We start from the raw sequence: 11,968 nt of genomic DNA, 5'->3' as shown, positions 1-11,968 counted from the left end.
AAACCTATGGCAGAATGGAAGGGTGTGGTACAGGACAGCTTTTCAACCCATGACACCAGGGAGGAAGGGTGTGGTACAGGACAGCTTTTCATCCCATGACACCAGGGAGCAGAGAGAGAAGAACCAGGGCAAAAATACACCCTTCCAAGGTATTCTCCCCGTGGGTGACCCTCACTCACCAGAGTCCACCTTGAAATGTGAGATTCTGAGGGTCATTTTATATCAAAACCTTTAAACTAAAAAAAATTATACTGCATGAAAGGAGACCTCACAAAGTATTGCATGTAATTTAACAAATCTAGAGGCCCTATTCTTACATATTCAGAATTTGTCTGCCAAAACACTGAAGATAATTTGGTCTCTTGGGAATGAATCACATAAGTCATGCTCATTGATGATGAATTATTCAACCTGTCAGAGTGTTTTGGTCAGCAGAAAGTAGCATTGTCTTCGGGGAGGTAAAAATAATTGCATAGTTATAAAGTAGTCACCATATTAGAATCTACTTGAAATTCCTATAAGCCTCATTGAACATCACAGGATCAATATCATTTCATAGATAATTCTACTCTTCAAATCATTTCTATTACACCCTCTGAAAATTTCACTTGGTTTTACAAAATATATTTCAAAGGCCACTTTTTAAGCTCATTTTATTGCTTGATGTACTTTATCTTGAATACCCACCCCATGTTGTTTGGGCCATTACTATGTCACTTAGCATTAACTATATCACTGTCTACTTATTTAAGAATATCTAGTTTGCTGGGGATTTGGCTCAGCGGCATAAGTGCCTGCCTTGCAAGTGCGTGGATACGAGTTTGATCCTCAGTACCAAGTATGAAAAAAGAATATCTAGTTTTCTTGAATCAATTATAAATTCCTTGAAGACCTACACCATAATTATGCATTCATTTTTGCGTAGAACCTGGGATAATAGGTTCTCTAAATTGTTCTCAAGGAATAAAAGTCTTGATCTTAGAGTTAAAAATATTTGGTGATATATAATAACAAATTTGAGTACAATTAGCTAGACCATTACTTATCTTTGAAACTGAAGTTTGCTTTGAGTCTTAAACTGATTTCTAGATGAGTAGCTCTCAACTAGAGGTAATCTGACTAATCAAGGACGTTTGATAACATTTGAAAATCTTTGTGCTAGAGGTTTAAAATTCTGCTAAACATCTTATAATGAGGAGGAAACCCGTGCATGATAAGAATATGCTAAATCCAAGTGTCAATAGCATTAACACTGAAAATCTCTGTTGTAACTTCAAGTCAGTTGTTTTTATTTTTTTTTTCCTCTCATTTTTATGGATTGGCTAATTTAGGGACCGTGGAGTTCACCAAGTATATTCTTTTCAGATAATCTCAATAGTGCCTTGAAAGTTTTCATCTTTAGCCATTAGATGAACAAAATCACCTTTAATAAGAGCATCACTTTGCTTGGATTATATACTGAGTCAGTTAGATTTTAGTAAAGCCAGAGCAAAATCTTCACCATTCTGAATCCAGGGGTGAGAACAGTTTATGCATTAATAGGACAATTGTAATTAGTTTTTTACTTCAAATCTTGCTGTCATTGGTAGGGCCAGTACCTGCCTTCAAAGATGAGATTAGAATAAAATATTTTATAGAGTTGGGGGTTTTCTTTGTAGGTAAATATTACTGAGAACTACATTCTGTCTTTCCTGTTTCCTGGCTTATATACCACAAATTGTCATAAATACTTCCCCATGGGAAGTTTCGAATCTCCTTCATTTAATACAGCTAAAAGTTTTACAGTGAAAAGGAAATACAAACCCAGTAGAAACTATTCAAATTTCTGATAAAAGAATTATATATGAAACCCATTTCAAGTGACAAGATTATCCTTTCAAGATTATTAAGACTAAGAAAAAAAGATACTTCTCAAAGTGTACAATAATTATTGAGTGTTGTGTTGAACAATATTATCCCAGAAGTAGTAACTTAAGCCAGTTTACACATAGGGTCTCTGTATTTCAATGAATTTGGTATTTGGTAAAAACCAGATTTCCTAATTTTTATACTCAAAGTCTCACAAGGCTATAATCAAGATGTTTTTCAGGCCATAGCCTAACCTGAAAGGTCACCTGGGAATGAATATGCTTCATTCACATTCTTGGCACCATTCATTTTCTTGCAGCTGTATGTCTGGGAGCCCTGGCTTCTCACTGTCTGTTAGCTGGGTTCTCTCACAATCATCTGCCAACTGGAAAAATAACTATACTGCCAGACTCATAAGGAAATTCAAAAACTGAAATATTTTGCAAAGGAGGCTCCTATGAATGATCTTTTGGTGTGTACATGATACTGTTATTGTGTTCTTTAATTAATCAGTATTTGTTATACAAACAAATGTTTTAAAATTCATTGATTTATGAACTATAGTTTTGTTTGCTCAACTGACAAAGATTTTCTGTTTAGGGAGTGTTAACTGTTGTTTTGAGAAATAAATTTAATTAACTTTTCTATTTCTGAAAAAAATGCATTCAACTATAGGTTTTCATTAATTTTCAAGAAAATAGCTGTTTTGGTTGACTTGCAGAAACTAATAAGCTCCCCATATATAGATTTACATAAAACACATATACACATTTACCTACAAAAATATGTTCCGGCTAGACATTAAATATATTGCTTTGTAACTCAGGGGAAGAAAGAAATTTAGCTGTCATAGTATTAGTGGTCATGGCTACTGGATTATAAAATAAAAAAGTGAATGTAATAATGGAAAATTAACTACTTATAAGTGACATAATACTTAATATGTTATAAATATTTATATTTAAAACTAATTTAATATTCTTAATCAAAATTTTTATTTGCAAAATCAGACTTATTTAATAATTTGTTTATAAAACTCTATTTATTCTGCCATTTTATTGGTACATAAAAACAAAGTTAACATTGTGTTTTATTTAATACACAGTTTATATTTGCTTCTTTTCATTTTAAAATAAAATAACTGGGGCCTGGGAGGAATAACCAGAAGAACCAGAAGTCAGTTCACCTTTCACATGAGTGGTGGAGGCCATAATGGACCTGGGAGGAGAAACAAGAGTAAGAAACCAATTTGTCCTTCCCATGAGCCAATCAGTGGTGGGCTGGGAGGCAAGAACACCCCCCAACTCTCTATACTCACCTCAAACAATCACCTGACTCAGAAGACAGACTGAGATGATAGCAGCTGAGGTACCAAAACAACTTAATGCTTGTATTGTTTCATTGACTTTCCGGCCTAAGGCCTGTAGTCTGAGCATCTATTAAGAGGATAACAATATGCAGTATAGAAAATATAGGAGATTTCCTTCTGTCTTGTTTTTGCAATCTAATATTGTTGACGCTGCTTTGTTTTGTTGCATTTTATTGTTTGGTTTTATCCAGTGTTCTACTTTGATTGGTTTCATTCTGTTCTGTTTTGTTTGATTTGATTAGGTCTGATGGTATGGGCAGCAATTTTGAGTATAATGAGAGGCATTATGGTAGCATTGTTGATTTCCTATTATCCTGTTTTGAAATCCTGTATCACATTCACTGTTTTGTTTTGATCGATTTTATTGTTTTGTTTGTTTGTTTGGTTGGTTAGTTGGTTTTATTCTCTTTAAAATATGCTTTCATTACTTTGTTTCAATTGGTTTTATTCTGTTTTATTTTATTTGATTTTATTATGTCTGATGGTATGGACATCTATTTTTAAGAAAGCAAGAGACATTATGGCGGTCATCGTTGATGTACTATTATCTTGTTTTGAAGTCCTGTACCGTTTTTATTGTCCTGTTCTGATTAGCTTTATTCTGTTTTATTTTGTTTGATTTTATTCTCCTGAAAATAAAAATAAATAAATAAAAGTCTTTCACATTAGATTTTAAATTTTGACACATAACTGTACACCTGTCTGAAATACAGCATGTTAAATTTATATATATATATACATATATATATTTATAATGTATAACAAAAAACCTTATAACTAGTATTTTATCTCTTTAAACATTTACTATTTCTTTTGTTCTGAGAACCTTCAAAATCTTTTCTTTTATTTCTTTATAAAATATATAAGAACTTCTTGGCAAAATCGTTCTTCAACATTGTTCAAATCCATAATTTTATTTATTCATTGACCTGTCTGGATGTTCAGTCTTTTTTTGAAAGATTGAAATCTCCTGCCATCATTGCATTGCTATTTTTCCCTGCTAGATATGTAAATATATTCTACATATTCAGATGGTCTGACATGAGATATATTTATATTTATAATTTTCATATAATTTCCTGATGAATTGAACTCTTTATTATATATAATGGCTTTCTTTGTATCTTGTGATCATTTTAACTAAGCATCAATATTGTCTGTTAGAAATAGCTGTCCCTGTCAAGATGAGAGATTTAGGACACAGGAAAAAGAACAGATAAAAACTAGAATTATCCTGCCCCAATCTAGAGAATGGCCAGACACTAGAAAAAAATCCTAAAATCAATCATTTTTTAGTAAATTCATAGAGATTGTTCCACAAAAACCCTGTGATACTGAACTTCTAGCCTCTAGAATTGTGAGGCAGTAAAGTTATGTTTTCCATTCATTCTTTGTATTGCCAGCCCTGGAAAATTAAAACAGAGATTAAAGCCATTGGATAAATTTTGGTTCCTTAAAAACTGGTTGTGATGAAAGCTAGTGAAAAAGTCGAATGGAGAAAAATTTTCAGAGGTGAACTTATTAAGTAGAGGGGCAATGGAATGACACAGGCAGATGTCACACTTGTAGATGCTACTAAACTCAATGCATAAAATTCTTTCTGTGGTTTACTCCAGTCAGCCTTTTAAAGAGAGTCTTGAACATATTTTATTCAACTATTCAGCTTGTCAGATTACCTCCATACTGTAGCTTTATTCATCTTCTCATTAGATTTGCTTTTGCCTTTTCTTATTGACAAGAGTCCGCTCTAATAGATGAAGCATATATATGTGCAATCATGAATTGTCTGAGTTATTCATTGATCTTAGAAATATCAGATCATCAGCAATGACTTGATTCATCAGAATATGATATAAATCAATTAGAATATTTTTCTGGAACTTGAAATACTTCATATGCCCCATATGTCATAGTGTTAAAAGAATAATCAGAGACCTGGGTAACACTGGGAGCAAAATTGCAGAAAGTAAAATGGTCATTCAGTATATGAGAAATATAAAGACTAGCAATAAAGAATTCAGTTGTAGTGAACAATTACTGAAGCACACTAAGTGTAAAGGAGTCCAATTTATTCACATTGAAAAGCAAGTAAAAGACATTTAGATGAGACGATGGATCCAGGGTGAGGGGGAATCATAGCAAACTTCCATGTTTTGTAGACTGAGAGGAGTATAACATTAATTTTGTCATAAAGGCACAGAAACATGTGTCCATCAGAACCATGTTTATCCTTTAAAATATTTATATTGATGAAGTTTTAATTTTATAAGTTTTATTATATTAAATAATGAGTACTTAACAGGAAAAATATCACAAAAATAAAGCATTGAATTTCTTATATTTATTGAGTTTATTAAAAAGCATCAAAATTTTAAAAATTGACTTTTTTGGTATACTAGGTCTTAAAAAAGAACAACCCAAATAAAATTTTATATAAGCAACAATGAAAATATCAATAGCACTTTTTGTATCCAGGGTTTACAAGGAAATAGTTTTTATACCAGACAAATAATTTATCGGATGATCTTCTGATATTCACCAAAAAATTCAAAGGCAAAAAAGTGAAGGAGATTTTTCCATGAACTAGAGAGCTTAAAAATCCAGCTGAGGGTGTGGATCACATGACAATGTCCTCTGTGAGTCTAGTTGAAGACCTAAAGCCCATGGCAATGTCTCAATCAAATCTGTATCAAGGATCTGCGCTGGAAAGGCCCAAAGGCCAGTGATGGAAGCTAGAAAGTCTGTGCCAGCGGGGTGAAGGATTTGTGCCAGCAGGCTGAGAGATTCACCCTGAAGATAGGAAGCAATCCTCAAGGTAAGGACTAGAGCTCCCTGATAAAGAACTGCAGCCATCCTCAGCAACAGCAAGGACCTGAGCTCCTCTGATGATGAGAAAGCTGAATTCGTATCAGGAAAACCAGCTTTTCCGGGAGAATCAGCAGCAACAGCACACCATCTTCTCCTCCAGGTCTCCTTTTCTGCTGTTGGCAACAATCCTCAAGTGGCCTTCCACACCCAGAAGCACACTGATTTATTCCAGCTGGATGTCACAAGTTGACCGCTAGTCACTCCACAACAGAACTTTACAAAAAAAAACCTACCTCAATTATCTCATGTATGGCAGTCTGTACAAATGCAATGCTATGTTCCATATTTACATATATGGCTTATATTGACAGCACATGTGGTTTGCTTTATTGGATATTTTGGAGGACATACCTACAGGTACATCTCACTGATCTGCTCTTTTGTTTGTAAGTTCTTATTATATAATACAGAGTATAGTTAATGGTAACATAAAATATCAATAAAATAAAATGCTAAATTCTTGTATTTGTATTGTGCTTTTAGAAAAGACATCAACATTTTCATATCAGCTGTGTACTTTCTTACAAAACCTAAAAGATAGCATCAGAAATAAATTCCTGTATTAGTTACTGTGAAAATACCAATAGAACTCTACCACCCAAGAAAGCGTTTCAACAGTCACACCCAAGGCAGTCTTCACACATGATGACTGCATGTTCCACGCACACATCTCATTTAGACTTACAGCATGTGTGCTTAGATGTCCCTTCCCGTGTGGTAGTCTTGTTGTCTCTTTTCCTGTTTGCTCAGGAGCTTCCTATTATATGTACAACATGCACTCGGCAGGAAAATAAGATACTTATGAAATAAAATATCAAATAATGAGTGTTTAATAGACATCAGCTTTTACACATTAAGAGTTTGCTTATCAAACCTAAAAGATAACATCAAAACTAAAATCCTATGTGAAGTACAATGTAAAGACAAACAAAAATGTGCCACAGAAATAAACTTTGCTTCAACTGACCACATGAAAAGCAGTCTTCACCCATGACTACTGCACATTCTATACACAAATATTGCTTACAACTAATAGCACGTTGTTTTCCTGTCATTTCTTGTTGGGCGCAGTTGACCTCTTCTTTGTTTTCCTCTTGTCATAATAGGTCTTTGTGATGCTGCACCTGCCTGTTCATCTGTCAGCTCACCAGGGTGCTCCACAATATTTTTTCATATTTCCCTGGACAGAAACATTTTGTTTTTTCCTCTCTTGTAAATTATCTGAGCCCCAGTCCCAATCCTTCAAGAAAATTTCTTCAGGACATTTTGTACTTATTATTTTCTTTGTAAATATCAAACTATTTATGTGACATGAGTTTAGGATTAAGTAAAACACAACTATTGTCCAATGATTTGTGTTTCAGGTAACATCATAGTTACTATATACCTCATCAACAACATCTATGCTCCCTGTGGTTTTATTGTAGAAAGCCTGCATCTCATACTTCCATTTTGTTGATTTTTCCCTATCAATACTTCCACCATGATGAAATGCTGACATTAGAAGTCCTAGTTTGTTTACCTTTGTTGTATGTGAGGTCTATGCTATATCTTTCCAAAATCTAAAGATTATACTATACAATTCTTTGCTTTGAAATTGGAACATTTCATTTGGAATTTCTGCTTTATTTCTGCATGAAGTTCTTGCATTGATCAACTTGTACTCTGTTAGCAATATAATATCAATTGGAAACCGATGAACCCACTGTCAAGTGTCACATTCTGATTAGTTTGGGAGATGTGAGCAACAAGTGTGTTCACAAAATCATTTAGTTTATTACTGTACAAATAAGAACTTGATGACTAACTTCCAGGATAAAAGTCTAAACTGAAAGCATAATAAGTCTTTGTGTCTATAAGAGCATAACTTTTTGTGTCATACTTTGATACATTGCTTTTCAATGTCTTTTACATTCCTGTGGTTACCATGATAAACTTCTGTTAAAACAACAGACCTATGAATACTTTCAATTCAGATGATGAGACATTATAATAAATTTTTTAATATGTATATTGGTGCATACAGAATATTTTGCTTGCATTTCAGCCTTTGTGTATTTCACAGCATCATATAGCATTTTATCTGTGATAATTTCCAACATTGAATGAGAGTGCTGGCATTCTGTCCAATATGTTTCACCCTGCAAAACCTTTACTGTATTTTTGAACCTAATTCTAATAGTAGATCATTCCATTTGGTAGTGTGGTCTTTTGGCAACATTTTCACTAGTCAAATATGTATTCACATTGCTGTTTTCTGTGTTACCTGAATCACAGAAGTCTTCATTCCCTGTGTCTATATCAATTGTTGCTCCATTTCACTGTCATGAGAATGTTATCTCATATGGAAAATATCAAAATTACCATCTTCATCATCATCATCCACCCCTAACCTTCTCTGTTATGGAAGCATGTAACTTACCTAAATGGATCATGTTCATCACTCATGCGTGAGTAATCTGATTATTCACTTTTGGCCACCACCAAAACTTGCAAATCTGATTTTTCTTGAGCCATGGTACTGAACTGGGCTACTTATACTAGAAAAATCAAAAGAAAACTTTTTTAAACAAATTCTGGAATGATGTGGGTCATTTGGACCCTGTGTGACGCTCAGAGAAACACACTAAAAATCGGTTAACTCATAACATGGGTAAAAATCCCTTTTTACCACTTTTGCACACATGCACATATCTTACTGTTTATCATACCAAATAGATAAATACTATTTACCCTTAAGGAAATGTATTAAGACATATAGCCAGCTATTAAAACCCTATGATACAAGTTTGCAATATGAAAGTATTGTGCTGGAGCCAATAGTATGTTCCTTAGGAGGTAATTAAGAAACAATACAATTGCCTTCGCCACCAAGGGGCCCCGACTCACGGCCCCAAGGTCCCTCACCATGGCTATGGTGGACCTCTTGCAGACACCTGAGGGGGACAGTGATGGAGGACCACATGCAGCCCTCTCTCTGGTTCCTAGAAGCTGCCCTCAGTGCCCGCAAACACAGCCCATAAACTGCACCAGTTCCTGAGCACAGCCCAGGAATCAAACTCAGGACCTCACACTTGCCAGGAAGACACTCTGCTGCTGAGTTATATCCCCAGCCTTTAGATGGCACAGTTTTTGAGCACTGAAACAGTCTTGCATGAATGCTTTTCAAACAAAACCCTAAACAGAGTAGGTGCAGAAAAAGACAGAGTTGAAGAAATTACAAGGCATTTGTTTTTCTCAACAATCTACTGGAATAAATTGAACAGAAGAGAAATTAATTTATCTTTCAAACTTGCAGCTAGCAGGCCTGAAGATATATTTTATTTTGATCCTGCAACTCTCACAGATTTGCCTGGGATTCCACTTAGTGGTAATGAACATCAACTTTTTTGGAGTTCAGTTTTGTTCCTCTTACCTCAGGTAATAAAAGCCAAGTTATGCAGACAGTTGATGTACATTCAGTTGTTCATTAGTTACACAAGAAAAATATTTATTTTACTGATAGCTATTAAGTAAAAGCAGATATTTGGGTAGGTTCATACTTCATTTGCAAGAGATGTATACACCAAGCCACAAGCAAGGAGTTTGCTTTAAAGATTACTGATAAAAGCAAGAGAGACCCAGAATAAACTGAAATTCTTTTTTGTTGTGGAAAGTATCCAAACATTATTATTCTAAGAATGTGTATGATGATGAACTGTATGTGTATGTAGCACCAGAACTTATGAAAGGTTAAAATTCTTAAAAACAATTTTTTCTTTGAACAAGAGGCCACTGCTGTCTTGTTTACTATAATCAAAATTGTTGATTATGTTAATACACAAGGGGTAGTGCACAGAGACTTGAAACATAGCAATTCCACACGTGTATGACTCTGGTAATCTAGAATCTATTCAAGTTTGTGATTTTTGACCTTGTGAAGTAGCTAAGAGTAGAAATCAGTCTTCTCAAGACTTGCAGTTATTGCACTGAATTTAAATGTTATTGCACTGAAACTTTTCAAATGACAAGGCTATGATGTTCCTTGTGGTACATAGAATCTTGGTGTTCTCTATATAGTGCTTAGTGGTTACATTCTATTTGCAAAATGGTCCTGATGATACACTAGCAGAACCCTTGGCACCCAATGGTTGTTACTGGAATTTTGTAACACATCTAGTAAAAGGTGTGATTTCAGCTACATATTGTAGTCTAAACAATAATGTCACCAGTTTTGGAATCAGTAGGCCACTCTACCCTTGTTCAGGGAAAAGATACTTTAAAAGATTCTCCTCAATATTCTGGTGAAGAGACCATGGAGAGATATTTGGTATCATGATATAAGATGATAGCACATATTCTAGTGACAGGTAGCTCATACCTTGGTGATACCTGCAATGCATACACTGGCCAAGCTGGTACCCATAATGCTCTTGCTGATTCTGTTACTATCTCTTCTCATTTCAAATGATTGTTAGCAAGTTAGAATTTCTAGGAACTTCTGATGAAATGAAAATGACAAAGATATATATACACTGAGTTAACAAGAAAAATAAGAAACGTGAATGCCATCTAAAAATACACTGGTTAAAGCATACAATGTAGTATTACTTTTGTAAAAAATATTTCCTGTCTCTTAAATATTCTTTGTTAATTAAGGAATGGACAGTTTATGTTAAGCACTTTGCTTAAACAATTCATTTATAGTAGTACTGTGTCCCTTGTGATATCCCAAGTTTTTGTATTTTTGTAAGCAGTTGATAAACCATGCATTTTTGTATTGCTTTCACTAATGTATTACCTGCCTTTAAAACTTGGAACCTGCTAATCAATTAAGAATTAAATATTATTAAATGATTCACTGGATCAACAATATTGAATAGACCTAAAAAGTACCAGATTGTGGTATAGCTTTTATTCAAACTGCGACACTCATAATGTACATAACTTTTCCCAAGTCGGTTTCATTACTTTCACTAATTTACTCCTTAAAGTCAGGTGCTCTGTGACACTAACTGAGAGAGCACTTATGATAGAGAATATTATATGTATGTGGCATGAAATCAAGAATACACTTTGGGTCACAGGGAAGATGGCAGATGGATAAGTAGCAAGGTACAGAACCTTCTGAGAAAAACAGCTCAGATGCTAGAATTTACCACCATGGAGAAGACCAAATGAAATGAGAAGGATTCTCATGACCCAGGAGGAAACTAAGGAAAAAGAAAAAGAAGAAAGAAAAGAAAAACATGGCCAGGAGGCTGGAACCAGATGCCTTCTCGCCGGAGCTGGCCCAACTTACAGGGATGGTGCTCTCACCAGAGCCAGTTGGACTTGTGTCATGGCACTCTCACTGGAGCTGCAGTCACACTGCAGTCAGTGGTTGGTGAGCTCAACGGAGAACAAAGCTAGTGTGGATACCTACACTAACCCACTGTGAGTGCTTGGAATTTGGCCCTTCCAGAAGAGGGGGGTGATTGACTGGATGACATATTGGTATCAGGTGGAACGGGCGCGCAAAAGGAATGGCAATGACTTCAGTTGGCTGCTCCCTGCCCAAAGCAGATTGGTGGGAATCTGCTTGGGCTGGGTCATGTACCTGGCCAGGATCTAAGAGCCAGTGATGAAATTGTCTCCGATGTCCCAAACCAGTTCCATCTGCACACACTAACATCTTGAAGGCTGCTGCTAGTTGACTGGCTTGGAGGTGAGGGGCCAGCCTACACCATACCTGCTTGCATCTCAGTGACCAACAGCAAACTGTAGGGGGCAGTAATTCCTAGCCAGTGTGCTTCAGAAGAACCATAACCAATAGGAAAGGGGCTGAGACCACTACCATACACTTGTACAGAAGAAACAAGAAATGTGACAAGAGAAATGAATAATAAAAAGCCTCCATCCAAC

At 35.1% G+C, this 11,968-nt stretch overlaps 1 pseudogene; it reads left to right on the top strand.

Moving 5' to 3' along the window:
* The first annotated feature begins 9,205 nt into the window (after nucleotides 1–9,205).
* Nucleotides 9,206–10,372, top strand: LOC134472581 (ribosomal protein S6 kinase alpha-3-like; annotated as a pseudogene).
* Nucleotides 10,373–11,968: the final 1,596 nt, after the last annotated feature.

Source organism: Cavia porcellus, unplaced genomic scaffold (genome assembly GCF_034190915.1).
Source record: "Cavia porcellus strain 051 isolate PalLab524CR breed Dunkin Hartley unplaced genomic scaffold, mCavPor4.1 scaffold_24, whole genome shotgun sequence".
NCBI lineage: Eukaryota > Metazoa > Chordata > Mammalia > Rodentia > Caviidae > Cavia > Cavia porcellus.
This window is presented reverse-complemented; position numbering and strand designations above follow the sequence as displayed.